Source organism: Manis javanica, chromosome 5, assembly GCF_040802235.1.
Source record: "Manis javanica isolate MJ-LG chromosome 5, MJ_LKY, whole genome shotgun sequence".
Classification (NCBI taxonomy): Eukaryota; Metazoa; Chordata; class Mammalia; order Pholidota; family Manidae; genus Manis; species Manis javanica.
In genome coordinates, this window is record NC_133160.1 from 141314800 (window position 1) to 141336268 (window position 21469).

The 21469-nt window shown below is 37.2% G+C and overlaps 1 protein-coding gene across 16 annotated transcripts in view; it reads right to left on the reverse strand.

The window, feature by feature from the left end:
- N4BP2 (NEDD4 binding protein 2) overlaps positions 1 to 16899 on the reverse strand; it is a 125462-nt gene extending 108563 nt beyond the window's left edge. For 5 of the 16 annotated variants that reach the window (XM_037002607.2, XM_073237721.1, XM_037002606.2 and 2 more), the window contains exons 1-2: positions 16465 to 16640; positions 4766 to 4857 (exon numbers count right to left, since the gene is read on the reverse strand). The gene's annotated coding sequence lies outside the window, so the exon portion shown is untranslated. Of the gene's footprint in view, positions 1 to 4765; positions 4858 to 16464; positions 16645 to 16690 lie in introns of those variants that run through there. The other 11 variants (XR_012131759.1, XM_037002611.2, XM_037002610.2 and 8 more) reach the window with 7 other exon arrangements.
- Positions 16900 to 21469: the final 4570 nt, after the last annotated feature.

Below are 21469 nucleotides of genomic sequence, written 5' to 3' on the forward strand. Positions count from 1 at the left end.
GCACTGGATGTATTTCCATTTATTGGTGTCTTCTTCAATTTCTCTCATGAGTGTCTTGCCTGCTGGGAGGAAAGAGTTCTTTCCTGCTTCCCGGATACAGTGTCTGCTTCCACTGCCGGGGCCAGTGGGCCAAGAGCACAGGGAGGAGCCTCTGTGCTATGTTCCTGTAGCTGCCGAGGCAGAGCTGCCCTTCAGGCTGGCCTGGCATTATGGTGAGAGGAACAGGTGAGCAGACAGGTGCCTGCCAAGAGGAAGGAGTGGCAGGCTGAGTATCGCGGTGGGGGGCCTTGGTACTGCATTGCCAGCCAGGGGGATGGAGTACCTGAAGCTCCTGAATGTTCCCTACCTTCTGGGCTGAGTGTGCTGGGAGGATTGTGCCCACTTGTCCTTCCTCCTGAGCAGCAAGCTCTCTTCCTTGGCCCTTTAGCAGCCCTCTCACTGTTGAGAAGTCTTTCAAAGTGCCTGCCATTCTTTTGTCCTCAAGCAGCTGGTTGTGGGTACCTGTTCTCTGCAAGCAGCTGGAATGTCAGTCTCTCCAGGTACTCTGTCTGTCTTTGCTTTCCGACCTCTCTAATCTCTAGAGCACCATGTAATGTGGGCTCATGCTCCTAGAGCAGATCTCCAGGGGTGAGTGTTTAGCTGTCCTGGGCTTCTATTCTCTCCCTGCTCTGTTTCTCTTCCTCCTGTCTGTGAGCTGGGGTGGAGGGAGGGCTTGGGTCCAGAACAAGGCTTTGCTACTTAACCCTTTTCTGTGACGTTTTCTCCAGATGTAGGCAGTCTATCACAGACTTCTTTCAGGTCACTCTTTCAGGAATAGTTGTATTTGCTGTATTTTCATGTTATATGTGGTTTTGGAAGGAGGTTTCTGCTTCACTTCTCATGCTGCCATCTTTTCCCCTCTGTATGTCTGTTTTTATGTCAATATTACATTCTTGATTATTGTAGCTTTGTAGTAAGTTTTAAAACCAAGAACTTTATATTAAGCTTTAAAACTACCAACTTCATTCTTTTCCAAGACTGTTTTGACTATTCTGGGCCCCTTGCATTTCCATGTGAATTTAATAGTCAGTTTGTCAATTTCTGCAAAGAAGCCATATGGAATGTTGATAGGGACTGTGTTGAATTACTAGATCTTAAGTCAAATCAAGTCTCTCCTTTGCCTTAAAATCTCCAACATCTCTGCATCTCATACAGAGTACAAGTCCAAGTTCTTAAAATGGCCCAGTTAAGATCCTCAACAGTGTAGTTCCCTAATAACTCTCTCATCATTTCTTGCTATTCTCCCTCTTGCTCTTTCTTAAACTCACCCAGTATTATTCTGCTCCAGTGCCCTTATACTTGTTAAATTCACTTCCCCCAGATGTCTATCTGATTTAGTCCTCATAATACTTTACTCATAGCATCTCTGCAGTAAGGCTTTCCCTAACCACTCTATGTAAAACTGCATACACACACACATTCTCTCCACCTCCCCTTCATTATTTATCCTCCAAAGCAATTATCACTCTGTAATTTAAATGTTTATTTTGTTTAATGTCTGTATATCCTAACACTAGGAAGTAAGCTCTTGCAGGCAATTGTTTTTTGTTAATTCTGTTCAATCCTGCATTGCTATTACTAAATAAAATAATAATAATTGGTATTTAATTTACCAAAACTAAATACCAATACTGAAATACTACCTAGCATAAAGTAAGCACACATAAATTTCTGCTGGATGAATGAAAGATTAAGCTAGGGAAAAAGAACAAGAAAGCAGTAATTACAGAATTCTAAAAAAAAACAGAAACACTAATTATTAAAAGTTTAACCCCATTAATAAAATTGAATTAAAAGAGAATATTATATTGCCTTTTAAGTAAAAAATAATTTAAAAAATAATAATAGCCAGTGTTGGCAAAGCTATAATAAAATAGGAATTCTCATACATTTTGATGAATATAAAATGGTATAAACTTTTTGGAAAACAAACTAGCACTATGTATTATGAACTTCTAGACTTTATCATAAAAAATAGTCACAGATTTACATAAATCTCTATATAGAGATACTCAAAATAAGTAATATTTTATAACCAAAAACTCAAAAGCTAAACATTTAATGAGAAAGAAATGATAACTTCTGATGATAATAAGTATAGTTTACTAAAATCATGATTTTACTTGATTTTTAAAACAGTGAGTAGTTACCTATTTTTGCAAACAAGAAAACAAAAGGCAAAAAAGTAAGTATCAGTATTAAGGCTCTTAAGTAGCAAAACCTTGAGTTTTAACAAACCTAGTTTCAGATCCTATCTCTTCAATTTGTAGATGGAATTTTATACAGCCATTAAAGACTATATTTTGGACATTTAGAGTTCTTTCAAGACAATGTTAGAAAAGGAAGGCACAATACTAAATGTAATTTATACAGGCACTAAATGGGACTGGATTAAATTAGCCTGGAATATTAGACTGTAAAGGAAGTCTCTCAGCAATGAGATTATATGTAACTTTATTTTTAATATACTACTTTTGCATTTTCCAAATAACCTATAATATAGACATTTTTTCACAATTAGAACAAAACAAAAACCACTACTAGCAATTAAACTGAATTTTGGACTTGCATCTATACTTCCTCCAGCTTGCAAACTATATTATCTCTTAAACCTTTTTTTCTCATTGTGTCTACTTACATGGTAAAAGACCTAAACATATAGGCAGTTTGAGTGTCTAAACAATATTTAATGTAGGGAAGAAACCCTTGGATATAAAAACATGTAGCTGACACTACCTCCCAATTACCAGTTTTACTTTGTATATCCAGTATTTCAATCCATTTATTCACTTATGTAATGTTCATGTTTAATTCTTTTATCACCGGATATTATGTAATTTCCTTTTTCCATGAAGACAGCCTTATTAATACAATAGTTTAAACAAGTTTGTGTAGCTTCTCCACATTCATACCTGACCTAAACAGAGAATGTATTCTAAAAGGATATAGGAAGTAAGGATGGGTAAATAAGGTTTGATACATTATGGAGAAAGAAAAAGGACTGGATCAAACAGAGCTAAAATCAAATAATAAAAATTTTTATTAATAGTGATACCATGAATATATAAATTTCATATATACACATTTTCCAAGCTCTTTTACCCTGATTATTCACTTTTAACCTGGTAAAGAACCTTACCAATACAACTTGCTCACTGATTATCATCAAAATATTCCAGCATGCATGGTAAGCCGTGGACTTATCAACTCTATAGTGTTTTTTTTTTTAACAAATAAGGATGTATGTTCTTTTAACCATTAAAAAAAATTTAGGGTAAATGTTAAATCTATAAATAATAGAATGAACACAAAGTCTAAACAGTGGAAAGGCAGTGGTCAATACTCTCATTAGAAGTGGATATACCAATAAACCCAGCTCCAAAAAAACCTTCCTAATGAAAAGTATATCATCAACACAACACTCAAAAAATTTCCCATGTCATTTTATGAATAAATCTGCTATATATATATATATATATATTATAAGGACAAGTAGTTTAAAATAACTTCATGGAGAAATATCCAGAATATAATAAATTCCTGAAACAAATAAAGGTATTTGATTTAATAGTCACTATCAGCCATGTAGTAAAAACAGGCCTAGGAAAATTGATACTAACAATCAAATATATTAGTAATACTTCAGCTCTTTAAAACCATCAAAAAAGGAACAAAGCAAAAAAACATCTCTCTATAAAGAATATGTAGGGAAGTTATAACTCAAAAAAAATGACCCCACAATATCAGAAAACATCTTTCTCAGAAATAAATGCTATCAAGAACCAATACAAACAATACCAGAGATTAAGTACCTACAAGATGATTTTAAGTGTACTGCTGTGATAATGGTAAGGTAGATACTAAATCTCGTCAAGATACCGAAGGGTGTGTCATTAAAAAAAATGGTATTTATAGAAAATGAAACCAAACTAAGGTAACCAATAATCTTAAAAATATCTGTCTGTCATAAGAACCATTATAACTGATAACTGAAGACATCCTAAATATTGATGGATAAGAGTAGAGTTAAATAAATTATGACAAAAATTACTCTTTGGAATATTAAGCAGCTATTAAACAGTTTAAGGCAGAATGTAAAAACCAGATGTGGGTGGAGACCAGAAAGACCTCCAAGACATATTCTTAAGCAGAAAAGCCAGTTGCTAAACAAATATACAGCTTTTGGCCAAAAGAATGGCAAGAAGGCATTTCTCTAAAATTCTTCAACACTTTCTATAGTCCTTCATTACTTACTGACAGTACTGATCTTGCTGAGTTATTTTAGACATTCAAATTGTTGGTTTTACTGACGTATTTTCATCTGTATATGCATATTTCCCCCAATTAGTCATGTTCCTTCAGAACATGGATTATGACATACACTCCAATCTGGCATTTATCATAGTCCCAAACATACAACAGATGCAATAATATTTGTAGATGGCTAACAATATGTACCATATGAAGGAGCAAGAAGCTGCATTTTAGAAGCATAGAAACTAAAACACATTAAATGAGAAAACCAGGAACACAATACAGTTCTTCAGACTTCACGGTCAACATGGTTTATGCAACCACATATTCTTTGAGAGGTTCTAGTAACAAAACCTGTTACAGTCCCCTCTCAAGAAAGATTTTTTTTTAATCACTCAAATATGTAAATAAAAGCTTGAAAAACTCCTGTGTGAAATATTCATACTCTATGACTTTAATAATGCTTACTTACCATGTGTCTAAAATTGATGCTATCAACCTGCTTAACAAGGCCACAGATATCTGCACAGTCTACAGCTCTTGGTTATCCAGCATGTCTTCTTACTATTAAAAAAATATAAATTACATACTATACATATAAAATAAAAGCAAAGTCATATCAAACTATAATTCTAAATAAAACCAAAATCTAAAATATATAAATATATATGATATTTGAAAGAAATCACAGAAGAAACAGAAAAAGAAAAAAGACTGACTTCATTTGGCACCATTGGAGGTGACTGCTGCCCTCTGGAAATCGTTATACAAAGGGTAAGAACTAAACATTTACTCTGCCTTTTAAGTAAGACATTATTTCATGGTAAAAAAACAATAGCCCTACATCTTACTACACTCATGGACAGTGACTTCAATGGGGTATGGGGGGGACTTGATAGTATGGGTGAATGTAGTAACTACAATGTTTTTCATGTGAAACCTTCATAAGAGTGTATATCAATGATAGCTTAATAAAAAATAAGTAAGTCCACCTCAAAAAAAAACAGCCCTAATTGCTTAGGGAAACAAACCTATTTTTTTTAATAGAAGTATAGTAGACATATAGTATTACATTAGTTTCAGGTGTACAACATAGTGATTCCACAATTATGTAATTATGAAATGCTCACCACAATAAGGGTAGTTACCAGTTATCACCATACTAAGTTATTACATATTATTGACTATATTCCCTATGCTGTACAAATTGTCCCTGTGACTTATTTTATAACTGGAAGTCTATGCCTCTTTATTCCCTTCACCTATTTTACCTGTCCCTCCACCCCATTCCCCTTCGGCAACACTTCAACAGTCCACTGGTTTGTTCCCAGTATTTATGAGTCTATTTCTATAGTTTTGTTTTTTAGATTCCACATGTAAGTGAAATTATAAAGTATGTGCCTTTCTCTGTCTTATTTCAGCTAGCAAAATACCCTTTAGGTCCATCCATGTTGTCACAAATGGCAAGACTTCATTCCTTTTTATGACTAAGTAATATTTCATTGTATTTATATACCACACCTTCTTTATCTATTCATCTATCAGTGGACACTCAGGTTGTTTCCATATCTTGGCTATTGTAAATGCTGCTGCAATAAACATGGAGATGCATATATCTTTTTGAATTACTGTTTTTGTTTTCTTCGGGTAAATACATGGAAGTGACTAGGGTATATGATATTTCAGTTTTTAATTTCTTGAGGGACCATCATACTGTTTTCCATAATAGCTGTACCAACTTACATTCCTACCAATAGAGCATTAGGCTTCCATTTTCTCCATATCCTTGCTTAGTAGTATAGTTTGAAATCAGGGAATGTGATACCTCCAGCTTTGTTCTTTTTCAAAATTGTTCAGGGTCTTTGTGGTTCCATATGAATTTTAGGATTCTTTGTTCTAATTCTGTGAAAAATGCCATTGCTATTCTGATGGTAACTGCACTGAATCTGTAGATTGCTTTGGGCAGTATGGACATTTTAACAACATTAATTTTTCCAATTTAACTTTCCATTTATTTGTGTTGTATTCAATTTCTTTCATCAATGTCTTATAATTTTTAGAGTACAGGTCTTTAATCTTCTTGGTTAAACTTATTCCTAGGTACTTTTTCTTTTTGATGCAATTATAAATGGTATTGTTTTCTTATTTCTCTCTGCATGTTTGTTATTAGTATTATAGAATCACAACAGATTTCTGTATTTTGATTTTGTATTCTGATTCTTTACCAAATTCACGTATTAGTTCCAGTAGTTTTTTGGTGGAGTCTTTAAGGTTTTCTATGTACAGTATCACGTCATCTACAAATAGTGACAATTTCACTTCTTTCTTACCAATCTCAGTGTCCTTTCTTTTTTTTGTCTGATTGTTATGTCTAGGACCTCCAGTACTATGTTGAATAAAGTGGTAAGAGTGGACATCCTTCTCTTGTTCCTGATATTCAAGGAAAAGCTTGTAGCTTTTCACCAGTGAGCATGATGTTAGCCATGTGTTTTGTTATATACGGCCACTATTATGTCAAGGTATGTTCCCTCTATAGCCACTTTGTGGAAAGAGGGAAACCTCTCCTTTATAGAAGAAAACAGTGTAAAAGAACAATAGAATCCAAAACTACCTACCATTTTGCAACCCTTAATTAAATAACAGATCAAGAATCATCAGCAATCTTCAATGAAGGCTAAAATCATTAGGTGAAAGGCTGATAAGAGATTTACCTGGTGCCAAAGTACCATGGCACAGATTGCTTGCTAATTGCAAAAAGAAAAACATAACTTTACAATAAAATGATCTGGCTGTCACCACCTTAGGCTGGTGATCAAATACAACATCAAAATGAAGAGACAACTAAACATTACATGCCTTTTAATGTACAACAATGAGTGAACAGCATTTCTAAATGAACTATTCTTGCAAAAATGTTTAGCCTGAATCTGAAACACCTTTAGATCTAACTCCCAGTTTACATGAAATATAGGAGACAGAGGTAGGAGTTATACTACACCATGAGGAAATAATCAGCAATACAAACTGGCATTCTCAAATGAGCTAACAAGTGTACCATGGAGTGGAAGGAGGATGGTAAAGGCAGGTGGGTAGGTAAGGTTTATTTAAAAATAAACCTCAGAAGAGAGCAACCAAATTCAAAGGGTAGAAATTAGTTGGGTTTGAATATTAGAAAAAGCAATGAAGCAATGAAAGGTTGTTAGAACCATTGGAGAAATATGAATATGGTGTGTTTAATATATTAGCGAATCAAGGATAATTTTGCTAAAAATGATGATAATGGTTTTGTGGTTCGATAAGAGATACATGCTAAAGGGAATATGTCTTGTTACAACTTTTTTGAAAGAGCAAATTTCAAGTTAAATCCTTAAATGAAATTTTATCTAAGTGCAAAATATATACATTTATAACACAAATGCATAGTATTAAAAAAATCTCATTTGTCCCCATTAACCATTAATTTACTTTTAAATGGCTCAGGAAATTTATACAAACACATAAATATACATATATGTATAATGAATGTGGCAACATTATTACCAACTATTGAATCAGGAGGTATGAATATATTAAGTCAATGTACTATTCTAATTTTCTATATATCTAAGTATTTTGCTAATGAAAATTTTGAAAACATTATGCTTCAAGTAAACTGGTTTACCTCTACAAGGTAAAAAGCCATTTTTTAATTCAAATACAAATTCTTAATTTGAACTTCTGATTCAAATATGCCAAATTTTTATAAGGAAGGGTACACTCCATATTTTAAAGGTCATACCTGGTTACCTGTCCATATGTGTTCTGAGAAGAAGAAGAAAAATTCAATCGTGGTGCAAGTAAAGGGAAAGAAGATAAAAAGAAATTTCTTAAAGGATAAAAATTAAGAAAAGGAACTTGAATAGCCAAACAAGCTTGAGAAAGAAATACAAAGCTAGAGGCTTCACATCTTGAATTCAAAATGTAAAATTATAGTATAAAAACAGTATGGTATTGGCATAAAGACAAACACAAGACCAATGGAACAGAATATAGAGCCCAGAAATAAATTCTCATATATGGAGTCAAATAATCTTTGACAAGGATACCAAGGGTACACATGGGGAGAGGACTGTCTTTTCAACAAATGGTGCTGGGAAAACTAGATAAACATATGCAAAGGAATGAAGTTGGGCCCTTACTTTACACCTTATACAAAAATTAACTCAAAATAGGTTAAAGAGCTAAACATAAGCCCTGAAACTATAAAACTACTAAGAAAACATAGAGGGAAAGCTTCATGACATTGCATTTGGCAATGACTTCTTGGATCTGGCACCAAAACCACAGGAAACAAAAGTAAAAGTAAATAGGACTACATCAAACTTAAAAATTTGTGCATCTGAGGAAACAAACAATAGCATGAAAAGGAGACTGGCAGAATAGGAAAGAATACTTGCAAACCATCTCACTTTGGGTTAATGCCCAGAATACATAAAGAACTACAATTCAACAACAAAAAATAGTAACTCAATTTTTAAAATGGGCAAAGGACGTGAATAAACATTTCCCCAATACAAATGGCCAACAAGTATATGAAAAGATGCTCAACATCACTAGTATCATGGAAATACAAATCAAAATCACAATGAGCTATCACCTGATACCTATTAGGATAGCCACTATCAAAAAAAAAAAAAGTTTTGGCAAGGATGTGGAGAAATTGGAAATCTTGTGTACCATTGGTAGGAATGTAAAATGGAGCAGCCACTATGGGAAACAAAGATTCCTCAAAAAAGTAATAAATAGAATAATATTAATCCAGCAATCCCACTTTTGCGTATATATCCAAAAGAACTGAAAACAGGATTCGAAGAGGTATTGTACACCCATGTTCACTGCAGCCTTATTCACAATACCAAGAGGTGGAATGTCCACACAACCTACATGTTCATTGACAGAAGACTTGACAAAAGAAAATGTGTATGTGGGGGTGGGGGGTGGGGGGTGGCAGTACACATGCATGCACACACATGCACACACACACACACACACACACACAAAATTAAATACTACACAGCCTTAGAAAAGAGAAAATCCTTTCATATGCTACAACATGGATGAACCTTGAGGACATTATGCTGAGTAAATTAGGTCAGCCACAAAAAGACAAATACTGTATGATTCCACTTATATGAGGTATCTAAAGCAGTCAAGCCCTTAAAAACAGAAAGTAGGATGATGGTTGCCAGGGGCTAGAAGGGAGGCAGAGTGGGGAAGCTGTTCAATGGGTAGAGTAGATTCAGCTTTTCAAGATGAAAAAGTTCTACAGATCTGTTGTGTTAATGATATACATATAGTCAACACTACTGATTTCTTTTTTTTTGCTCACTCTTTCAATATCATTGCTGATACGGGCTCTGTCCCCAATCTTCTGCTCTGCCACCTTTTTTCTAGGTCCATCGAAACTCATGGCTTCAGTACCTGTAGCTGTGACTCTAGACAATAATTCTCTCCCAAACGCCAATATTATTAACTGCCTAACAAACATATACACTTGGTATAAAAATCAAATGAATAATTGTATCTGACTTGATTGTTTATAGTTCATGATGCGTGATCAGAACCAAAAGTTTCTGTGATATGACTGCCCTTGTACTGTTCACCATGTAAGAACTTATTCACTATATAAGAATTTGTTCACCATGTAAGAACTTATTCGTTATGTTTCAGAAGATTGGAGACTGTTGAGAATTAGGCTTGGGGTTGATCAATGATTGTGCATTGAGTCCCCTATACAGAATTTTATTGTTGTTAACAACCATTTGATCAATAAATATGAGAGATGCCCTCTCAAAAAAAAAAAAACATATACACTTGGATATTACATGAGTATTTCAAGAATGAGAAGTACAGCTTAAAATCCTTCAACGGTTCTACAGCTTTCAAGATCACGTTCCAACTCACTGGTAAAGCATTCAAGGACTTCTACAATCTGGCCCTTTATCTACCCCTAACCACCTCCTCTTCTACTTCTCCTTAGGTAATCTCTAATGCTCTTATGCCTAATTATTTCTTTTTGACACAAAGTAGGTCATTTCACATCTGTGTTTCACATATATTCTCCCCAAAAGTCCCTCTACCCCAACCCACCAACCCATATTTCTTGGCTCAATTCATGTTCCTACAGGGAAATTTTCCACTATCCCAAGATCCAATTTAGACACAAATCTCACTGCACTCAATATACCTCTATCTTAGCAACTTTGTATTTATTTGTTCAGACTTTTAGTCTATAACCACTTTGCAAATAATGTGTTCTTATTCAGCAGACAAGAGGACAAGAAATATTGGTTATATGCCAGCACAAACCAAAAATCCAATTCAGTTCTTTGTAATATTGAACTTAACATTTCAGTACTTGGAATACTCAGGTCCATATACAAGGCATCTCTTTCCCACAGAAAAAGTAACTAGGAAAATAAATTTATAATCAGAAGGGTGATTAAGAATTATAATGCATATTCTGTGTCTGCCCCGAACTCATCCCTCTCCTTTCCTACTCTACCAGCGGTTTGTCTTTTGCTAACAGACCACTGCCCATGTAAGTGAGTACAGCCCCTGATCTAGTCTGCGCTAAGTAAGCATAGTACTCATTCCCTTAGCTGCAGGAATTGGTCAAGGGATGGGCATGGGGTCAAATCTATCTAGAGGCTCTGACATCAGGCTCTTATCCATATCTCTGCTGTATGGTTACTGAACAACTAAATTTTCCCTCCACAGGCTATATCAAACTGCATCTCCATTACTTGCAAGCCAAAAAGTCCTAACAATAGGGAAACTGAATAGACAGAAATTATATGTAAGGATATATTGCACTGAAACTGTAAAACGGCCCACCTTTGTAAGTCTTTCCTGACTTAAAAAGCTTTCATCTATCAGACATAACGTCTTTTTTTATTCCCTGCTAAGTAAACCCCTAAATTATTATTTAATCCCATTTTCAATACACTCCATCCAAATCACATCATTTTTAAGACAGTCAATTTACCTCTTTCTTTTGTTACATCCTAACCAGTACATGGTGAGTTGACAAATAAGCAAGCAATTACAATATAGGAGAATACAGAGTGCGAGGGAAACAAATAGAAGGTGCATGTAACCCAGGATACATTCCCAGAGTTATTGCCTCAACTGAGACCTGAAAGTCAAGTATGAGTTAACAAAACCAAAGGAGGGGGAAGTTAAGGAACTAGGGAAGGCATTCCAGAGAGAAGGAAGCTTCTGTAGAAGGCCTAGATTTAACAAACTTGGCATCTTGAGGGAGAAATGCAAGTAAATGAATACGACTAGTGCATTGAGGGCAAAGGGAGAAAGTGACAGAGGATGAAGATGAAGTGGTAAACAGAAACCAGATCATGAGGGCCCTGAAAGCAAAATTAGGAAGTTCTTACTTTATCCTGAAGGCAATGAAAAGCCACAAAAAGATTTTAGCAGAATAGTTACATGTTGAAATGTGTCAGATTACTCTGGCTACAGTGGAAAAAATGGATTGGAAAAATGGGCTAAAAGCAGGGATAACTACTAAGATGGCTACTGCAGCAATTCTGGTGAGAGATGATAACTGTGGAGCCGAATGGTATCCTGGGAATAGAGAAAAGCCATGGATTCAACAGATACTAAGGACAAAGAATCCAACAGGGCTCAGTAATTAATCAGAATATGAAAAGAAAAAGAGGACAATAGCCCATGTTTCTGCCAAGTTATTATTAGCAGTGTCTACCATTTAATGAATTCTTAACACACATGCATTATCTCATTTAATCTTCCCCTAGAAAAATGACAGAAAAGAGGCAATATGTTCGATATTTTGGTTTAAGGATGAGAGAGGAAAGGTTGATAAGGACTACAGTTTGGGATATGCTCTGTTTAAGGTATCTGGGGGAGCACACAGATGACATCTTATAAAGAGAGGGGACATGAGTCCAGTTAGCAGGAAAGAGCTTGGTGTTGGAGACTGCAGAATTGTCATACAGAAGATGACTGAGAGAATTATCTTTAAAAGTAAAATATCTCCTTTATTCATGCCAATATTTAATACCTACAGTGTTGGGAGCAGTGTTAGGGGAAGAAAAAAAAAAGGGTAAGAAAGAGGAAAGTTCAGTTACCAAAGCAAGGAGGTAGCTCAAGACAGCAAAAGGTATATAATGGAAATAGATCAAAGGTTCAGAGGAAATACAAAAGGTGATTATCTTTGCTGAGGAAAGGAAGACTTTTTACAACAAATGCCACCTAAATCTTGCAATATGTTAGCAGAGAATTTAGGGTAACGAAGACAGAGATAACAGTGAAGACACTCCAGAGAGAAGAAATAATAAACTCAAAAAAAGAAAAGAATTTTTTTAAATGCCCTGCTTCAGAACAGAAAACTTAAATATTCCTCATGTCAGTCTCCCAAATGAAATCTTAAATTGAGTGAATACAGAGGATGCATAATTTTTTTTAAGACATCTGGGGAAATTCACTCTCCTAAATACTGTATTTTGAAAGTAACATACAAATATCCAATAAAAGATTGAAGAACTATTATGAGAAGAGTCCAGAAACAGTCATAACTATATCTCAAAATTTACATTCAATAAGATAGGCTTTCTAAAATAAGAGAATTTTTTAATAGTGTCAAAACTAAAATGATTCTACAGCAATTTATAAAACAAAATGGTGTTACACTTTATATTAAAATAAATTATGACTATAGTTAATTTTAGAAATATTAGAAAAAACTCATCACATTTGTAGAACAATGACATTTCTTAATTTGAAGTATAGAACAATGGCAAAAGAATGGTAAGATTCATATATGAACATTTTAAGCATACAACAATTAAAACTAACCAAAAAGTAAAACAGCAAACTAGAGAAATATTTTCAAGAAAAAAGACACTAATAATCCTATGTTTGGGTCTTAAAATTTCATTAAAAAGTTAGACCCAGTATATGATCAAAGTATAGAACAGACAACCCACATTTAGAAAAATACAGTGTCCACCAAGAGTCTGGTGAGGTTTAGTGAAACTGGTACACCCAGAGCCAGTGCCCAGGCAATTGCTATATGGGAGCTCTTTGATCAAGTAATTCCCCTAATAGTCATGAAAATCTAGCTGGCTTAGATTAAAACAGTGCCTGTCATGGATGTGTGTCACACACACACACACACACACACACACATACATAAATACATGGTAGCCATTTTTATTACTATAGCATAAGAGTGATGAGGACAATGTTTGACTTACTGTCTTGTATGGTAAATATTTTTTTAAATGTACAATCTCTTCTTTATTCTCTCATTCTCCCATGAAAATCAATGAAATGCTTTTTCAATTTTTGAAGTTATATGAGTTTGGACACCGCAAACTGATTAACCAAAATCTAGATGTACTAATAAAATAATTCATAGAGGACAATGCTGAGATTCTTCCATTAGCCTGCCAATCTAAACATATCTTAAATCTTTAGTACAATGGGTAGGAAGGTTAAAAGTAAATTCAACTAACCAAAACTGAGAGTATTATATAAGCAAACTAAATTATTCATTGTGATGTAGAGGAAAAATGTTCAGGACAAACCAATATACCTTATTTCATCAATCCTATGACATTTTTATTTCTGCATTAAGGATACATCCTAAAATCAACGACATGACACAGTTTACTTGGAGCACTTTTGTTTTTTGATTTTGTGAAAGTACATAAAATAATAGTCCATCTTACAATTGATAGGACAAATGGTAGATATTTGGAAATGTAATCAATTGATGTCAAAGGTTGTGTTTCAGAGGACCATGAAAAGAAAGTACTAAGGGTAAGGTTTGGGGTCACAAAGATCCAGGTTGACTGAACCCTGGGCTCCGCCAAATACCAGTTAGGGGACCTCAGGCAACTTTCTTCACATTTCTCAGATTTTCTGTTTCATTTCTAAAACAGTGTCAATAATAGTGCAATACTCATTGTGAGAAATACAGCAGCATACGTAAAGTGTTTAAAAACAGTGCCTATCACTCACACATACACACATATCTATATAAACATATGGTAGCCATTTTTATTACTATGAGGGTAAGGGTGACGAGGACAATGTTTGACTTATTGTCTTGCACGGTAAATATTTTGTTTAAATGTACAATCTCTTCTTTAATTCCTAATAAAACTACATCTAAAGGTATTTAATAGTCGTCTGTTAAGATTCATGCTGGATCTGTCAAACTGAGATTCTTCTTAAGACAAGGTGAGTATGCATATAAAAAACTTAAGGAAAAGAAAGCAAAGAGAGCAGTTTTCTAAAATTCACATTGACTAATAAACAGTATTGCTTTGCATATCAAAAGACATGCATAACCAGAATAATCATAAAGGGAGATTTTAAAAGAAGGAAAATCTTCAGATGGTGTTTAAAAAATATATACATCTACATTGTTATTTCGTTAGCCTCTGTGTACAACATACTATGACTACTTTAATAAAGAAACACATTCCTTTACCATAACTTAAGCCCACCTTTTCTATTAAGGCCAGTACTCGGTCCTCTTTACTCTGCCCTTCAAAGCAACTGAAGTCAACAGGTACACAAATTGACATTCCTAAATACTGTAGGCTGATTTGTACTGGGGTTGTTTTGTTTTGTTTTATACGTTAGCCTTTTTTCAAGATCTTAATTGTAGCCTCCTTGGAGAAAAGCTGCCATTTCTTTCCTATTCTTCCTACCATCTCCATCACTGCAGCCCCTCCGCCCACCATCCTAGCACAGTCACTTAAATAATAAAGGCTCTGGCACAGGATCTTAAAAATTGTTGACTTAAATTCTGACCTTTAAAACCGGACAATGTGAGAAAAGAAAACTGAACCGAGCTGATTACCAAAACATCAAACACATGATGTTTACATTTCTTACAACGTGTAAGGATCCTTTCACTGAAAATTGAAGGATGAGATTAAAACGAGCTCCAGAAAAGAGCTGGACATTTGAGAGAAAAACAATGGAGATAATAAAACGGAACAAAAGGTTGACGTTGGGATGAAAAGATAACATTAAAAAAAATACTGGGAGAAGAAAGGAAGCTGCAAAATCAGTCATTGTTTTCTGAGTCCAGGTTCATCCAGTAGTTTCTTCTCTGAGATCAACCAATCCCCACCTTTCCTGAGTTAACCAGTCTCCAGGCAAAGAGCGCTTCTTGATTGGCTTAAAAATGTCGAGTAGAAAAACCGGCCAATCCTGCCTTCAAGTCAGAACTGCGCTATGGAGGCACTACAACCCCTGCAAGGCGAGAATGTGTACAAACCTGCCAGTGCCACAAATACCAAATCCTAGTTCTAAAGGCTGTTTCCGAAAGTAAGATTCTTTTCAAGTCAACACTGAGCGTGATCTGGCAGCTACACTTTATATTACTCCAGCAATCTTTCTGACGGGGGAAAAAAACTGTTTTAAGCAAAAGAACCGAAGGAACAAACCGTGTCCCCGGTCAGATGACTCATTCTATCGAAGACATATTTCCAAACGGGACACCTGGGCGAGGGTCCGCAAAGACGGCAGGATTCAAGGAGGGTCCCAGTGAGGATTAAAGTTGCGGGGGGAGTGCAGGGGTGGGGAGTCTATGAGAAACAAATACCTCTGACGGGGAATGTCTCCCTGCAGTATCCAAAATCGATACTTGTGGAGTGAGAGAATGCGTGGATTTGAAGGCGTAAATAAACGGCTCTGCTAGGACTACGTGCTCTAGGGAGGGTAGCCCAAAGTTCCAGGGCTCTGCCTGGGAAACGCTGAAGGTGCTCCAATGGGCACGAGGTCAACTCCCGGCGGAAATCTCCAGACAAGAAGCCCGGGGGGTCGAAAGGGGTGTGTCTGGGGCCTGGAGGCCCGCCAGGGACAGGAAGACCGGCGAAGCGGCCGCGGCCGCTGCCCCCGCCTTAGCCCGGCCTCGGGCGGTGCGCCAGGATCCGCCTCTCACCGACGCCTTACTTCCCTTCCGTCCGGGTGGCCCGGCCCGCGCCGGGCACCCACGTTCGAGGATTTGGTTTCGGTCGCAGATCCGCCCGCCACTGCCTCCGGCCCTCCGCTTTGCATCGGGATACCGGGATCCCTACCTTCCGAGACCCTCGACCCGGACCGGCCGCCCCGCCTCCCTCCCGCCGCCTTTACCTGCTCCGGGAGCGGGCGGAGGGCGTCGAGGCCGGGCCCGCGTCGTCGAGGGCGCGACGCGGGGCCGCGGGTACGCAGCCCTTTCCCGCCGCTGCGCTCTCCGGCGCGGCGCTGGGCTGGCAAGCAGCGGCGGCCGCCGGTGGGCGGGGGTGGGGGGGAACGCTCGGCGCGCGCCGGGCAGAGAAACACTGCCGCTCTCCGTCCGGCCAGGGAAGAGCAGACTTACAGCGGCCAGCCGCGATAGGGCGGGCGGGAGGCCGAATGGGGAGGGGTCTCGGGGAGATGGGAATGGCTGCCACGTCGTTCAGGTGGATCGCCGCTCTCCGCCTTCCCCGCACCCGCCGGCTCCCAGCAGCGACCTCTGGTTCGTCCCGGAGCTCCAGCGGAGCGTCGGCCCGCCCACGGGGCCGACCCTGCGACCCGGACCCCCGGACGCTCTCGCCCCTCCCTCTCCTTAGGATCGCCAGTCCCGGCGTGGCCGCTTCCGCGGCCCTGGGCCAGGTTCACACTCTCCAGAAAAAAGGCTCGCTTCAAATCCTGACGTGTTTCCCCCTTCCCTTGTCACAGGGTCACAAGGAAAAGCAAGTCCTTTTCACTGGGTCGGGTTTTCGGGGAAGATGGGAGCCGTTTTGGGCTGGTGAACGTAGCAATAAGGGGCTGGAAATTGCTGCCGAAATAAGCGGAGTGGTAAACCACAGCTGTTTCTAGCTCTCTTCACTCTCCCAGCCCTAAAAGCTAAACAGAAACACAAGATTGCGCTCGCTGGTCAAGACGCGGGAGGAAATGAGAGCCTGGGCGGGCCCGCCAGTGCGGGGGTCCCACCCGTAGGTTGGGAGGGACCGCAAGGCCAGCCAGCCGCCCTCAGCGTTGCCGGACTGAGCTGCTGACTGACGGCGGGGACGTGAACCCCGGCTCAGGCGGCGGACACACCGCGGCTGCTGGGGAGCCGGGAGACAAAGGGGCCCGCGGCTGCTGCGGCCGGGGTGAAAGTTGCCTAGTCTCAACCCGCGCGGCCAACGTGCCGACTCAACATGCTGGCGTAAGCGCAAAAACGAGTGCACGTTTGCAATGCAGTGCCGCAGGTACAGACCTTTGGTCCGGCTTAGACCAGATTTCAGGCGCCAAGACAAAGCAACAAGGTTTCCCTTTTGCTTTGACTGTTACTAGCCGGTTCCCCAAGCCTGCTCCATTTTTTTCCCTCCGAAACTCTGCTTTCCTTGGTGTGTTTCTTCTGTGTTCTGACGTGAAATAGGCAAAGTTTTCAGGTACACCAATTTTTTTTAATTTAAGGTGATGGTGGTGGTTTTCCTTAAATGTCTTTTCCTCATTTCCCCTTCATTTGCAATTATTTTTATTCTATCGCTGCTTTTTATAAATACCTTCCTGACACAGTATTCCTTTGCATTGAAGAGACAGACTGTTGATGTTGTTACAGTAATTGCTTTAAACTGAGTGGAAATTGGGGGGAAGTGCAAGTGGATTTTTGTCTTCATCTAGGTATAATTGGGACATCTACGCACACTCAATGAAAACATTTTAGTGGCTTTTTTTTGAACCAGAAATGTTTAACCAGATACCTGGGGATAAACTTTCTATTGAAACCAATCACATAGAGAAAATTACAAAAGAAAAAAAAGGGTTTTTTTCCGTGTGATTTTTGTATTTTTAGAGATCCGTCGAGTCTAGATATTTAAAATTAACAATACACCTTTATTGCTTTTGTAAAATTTCAAAACAGCAAAAATTTTAATGAAGGACCCAGAATGAAGTTATAAATAGCTATTACTGAGAACCTAACATTAACTCTGCCTCTGAACAGCCATTAAAGGAGACTAATAAGTGATACATGCCACTTTAGAAATGAAAGAACCCTAGTAATTATGAACTTCAAACAAATCCAGAAAATTAATTTTAATTTTGTTCATATGAAATATGTTCACCATGATAATAAAAATTGGCATTTAAATTCTTGGTTTTCCTTTGAACATTATTAAAGATTCATCACATCTTGTCTGAACAATGAGAAATGACACTGAAAAATACATTTCAAGCCACCAAGACCTAACCCTGGCCAAAAAATTTTGCCTACTACATCAATACTATAAAACTCTGAAACTCAGTCAAAGAACAAAGCAATTTTTACTCAACATTCACAATGCCAGCCTTCCTTTCTGAATATTTATAAAGATTTCCTTCTTCCTTATTGGTTTAAATTCTAAGCCAATAGAAAAAATACAACACATCTTTTAAAGGATGAGACGTCAACAGTAGATCAACACCCTGGATGAATGGGTTGTGTATCATGCCCATTCTCATTCAAGATCATGAATTTTTAATTTCAAAGAAGCTTTTTTGAAACGAGTATCTTAATGTACCTTAAATACCAAACTGCTACTCCAGATCACACTCCAAATCTTCTAACTGGTTGGGTTACAATATTTAATTCTCAAAAATGCCAGATTTCTCACAGAATGGCAAAATACCTACTACTTAACACTTTAAATAAGATGAACCCTGTCATTTCTTTAGGTGAAAGACTGGCCTTTAAGAAAATAATAAAGTTTATATGTCTTGGATGTTTTTGTCAATAAAATGACATAAATCTTTTATATTTGTCTAAATATATCATAAATCTTTATATCATAAATCTTTTATATTTGTCTAAAGCCATCTTTGATTCTTTGGTCTATTTAATGGCCAAATGCTAAACATGCTTGTTTACATTGATGTTTAGAACATAAGAAACATAAGTTTGGTTTCCTCCCAATCAAAAGTGATCTATGCCATCCTCATCTTCTGCATTCCTATACTTTGATTTTGACTTGAACTATCTTGCTTCATTATAATTATTTACTATTTATAATTTCCCTTAGTAGATCATCAGTTCCTTGAAGATAGGTTCTGTTTCCCATTCAGCACTGTATTCCTTACTGCCAAACTCAGTACCTTGTACAAAATAAACATTACATGGGTATTTGCTGAGTAAAAGAATGAATGAACATCACTCCATAACACAGCATATGGCAAATCAAAAGAAAATCTGGGGATTTTTTTCCTCTATACATAGCAGATAAATACTTGTTTTCACTCCCAAATAAACTTAGAATAGCATTGTTGCAAGAATTTACCAAAAGAAAGTAGGACTAGCATATGCTGAACTCCTGTGTTTTTCATTTTAAATCTGGTGGAAACCGGATAGTGGGTAATAGTGCTGTTATCTAAAGTAAATAAGTATCAAAGGGCTTATATTTATAAAAGATTGCTTTACCACTCTCAACAGGAACTGCAAGCTCTGTGGCCTTAAAAAAAGTCACTTAAAGCCCTCTAAAACCCAGTTTTCTCATTTCTCAAATACATTCATTATATCTACTTTCTGATTATAAAATAATGAAAGCATGTAAAAGTAGAAGTTCAATAGACAGTAGTTAATACTTGCAGTTATTAGTGGACTCAATCATGAAGAAAAATAATTTGTGCAGTTATTTATAAAAGGTAGGCATAAAGTGCTATTTTTAAAAAATGAAGAAACATCCAGAGGGAAGAGATAGGATACTAAGGACATCTACTGAGACAAGATAGCTTTTAAGAATTGAAATTTGCTAACAGAATAGATCTTAAGTATTCTCAACACACACGTAAAGGTAACTGTGAGGTGATGGGTATCTTAATTGTGGTAGTCATTTCACAATGTATATCAAAACAGGTGTAAAGTTTAAGTACATACAGTTTTGTCAGTTATACCTCATTAAAGGTGGGGGATGGGAAATGAAGGGAAAAGAAACCAATCTACTCCTGAAAAACTAACAACAAAAAAATAAACAAAAAACATAAGCAAACTAAAACAAGAAAACAAAATTGAGAGTGATGGCATTCCAGCCTAAGTGAAAACCTGATGAAAAATCGAATCTGTCTCTCTCAGAAACTTCACAGCTCTCCACTGTTAGCTTTTCTCAAAATTGTAATAAGCATTATTTGAGAAGATGTGTAAATGAGGGATAATGAAATTTTACATTTCTTTTAAATTGAAGGCTTCTCATTGTACTCTGTGCTTCAACTTTGATTAAATTCTCAGAGCTTTTAATATGACAATGTACACTATAATCTCTAAGAGAGGGATATAGAATTAAATATTTCAAACTAACTTGACCAAAAATCCTTTATTCATGGAGAATATCTCAGGACATCTGCTCTTATATCATTCTTTGGGAGGAAACATTCATCTGTATGTTTGAAGATAAAATCCAAACCCCTCAGCCCATGCTTCCAAGTCCTGCCACTCCTACAGAAATAGACTTCAAATAGACCTCAAGTCTACATCCACTAAGGGATACTCTTGAGAAATTTATTTTGTTTTACCCAATTTCTCCATAAGTGAATGGGCAGACATGAAGCAGTCTGCAACCTGACAGGGACAGGAGGAAACAGGACTGGCAGAGTGTTAAAAAAACAAAAACAAAAAAACCAGCCTGAAAGAACTAGAACTGCAGAGTGGCGAGGATAGCTTCCTCATGCCTGGTGGAATCCTCCTGTGATTATGACAGCAACCACAGTCCTGTGTCTGTGAGGGATTTTTACAGGAAGCCATACTTAAGTATATTGTGGTAGTTCCAGCTATCTGTTACTGTAAGATTTTATATCATTTGCTGATAAGGAACCGTTACAACGTCTAACCGTATGTGTTGACATCTTTCTGTCAGTCACATTACTCTTCCATTTGTGACAATCCCAATTCCCAATACATCCAGTTCCGATGATGCTGAAACATTAGCCAACCTAGTCATTCTTTTTCACTTATTTGACTCTTTACAGACCAGCTGAAATGCCCTTTTCTCCTATAAAGTTTTCCCAGATGCCCCAAACATAATGAACTCTTTCTTACTAGGCCTCAAACAATTTGTATTTACTTCTCTTACTCAGTTGCCATGGTAACTGTTTGTTATGGTGTATCTTCACTAAACTTGTGAGGTCATATCCCCTAGACAAAGAGATGTGTCCCCAATGACAA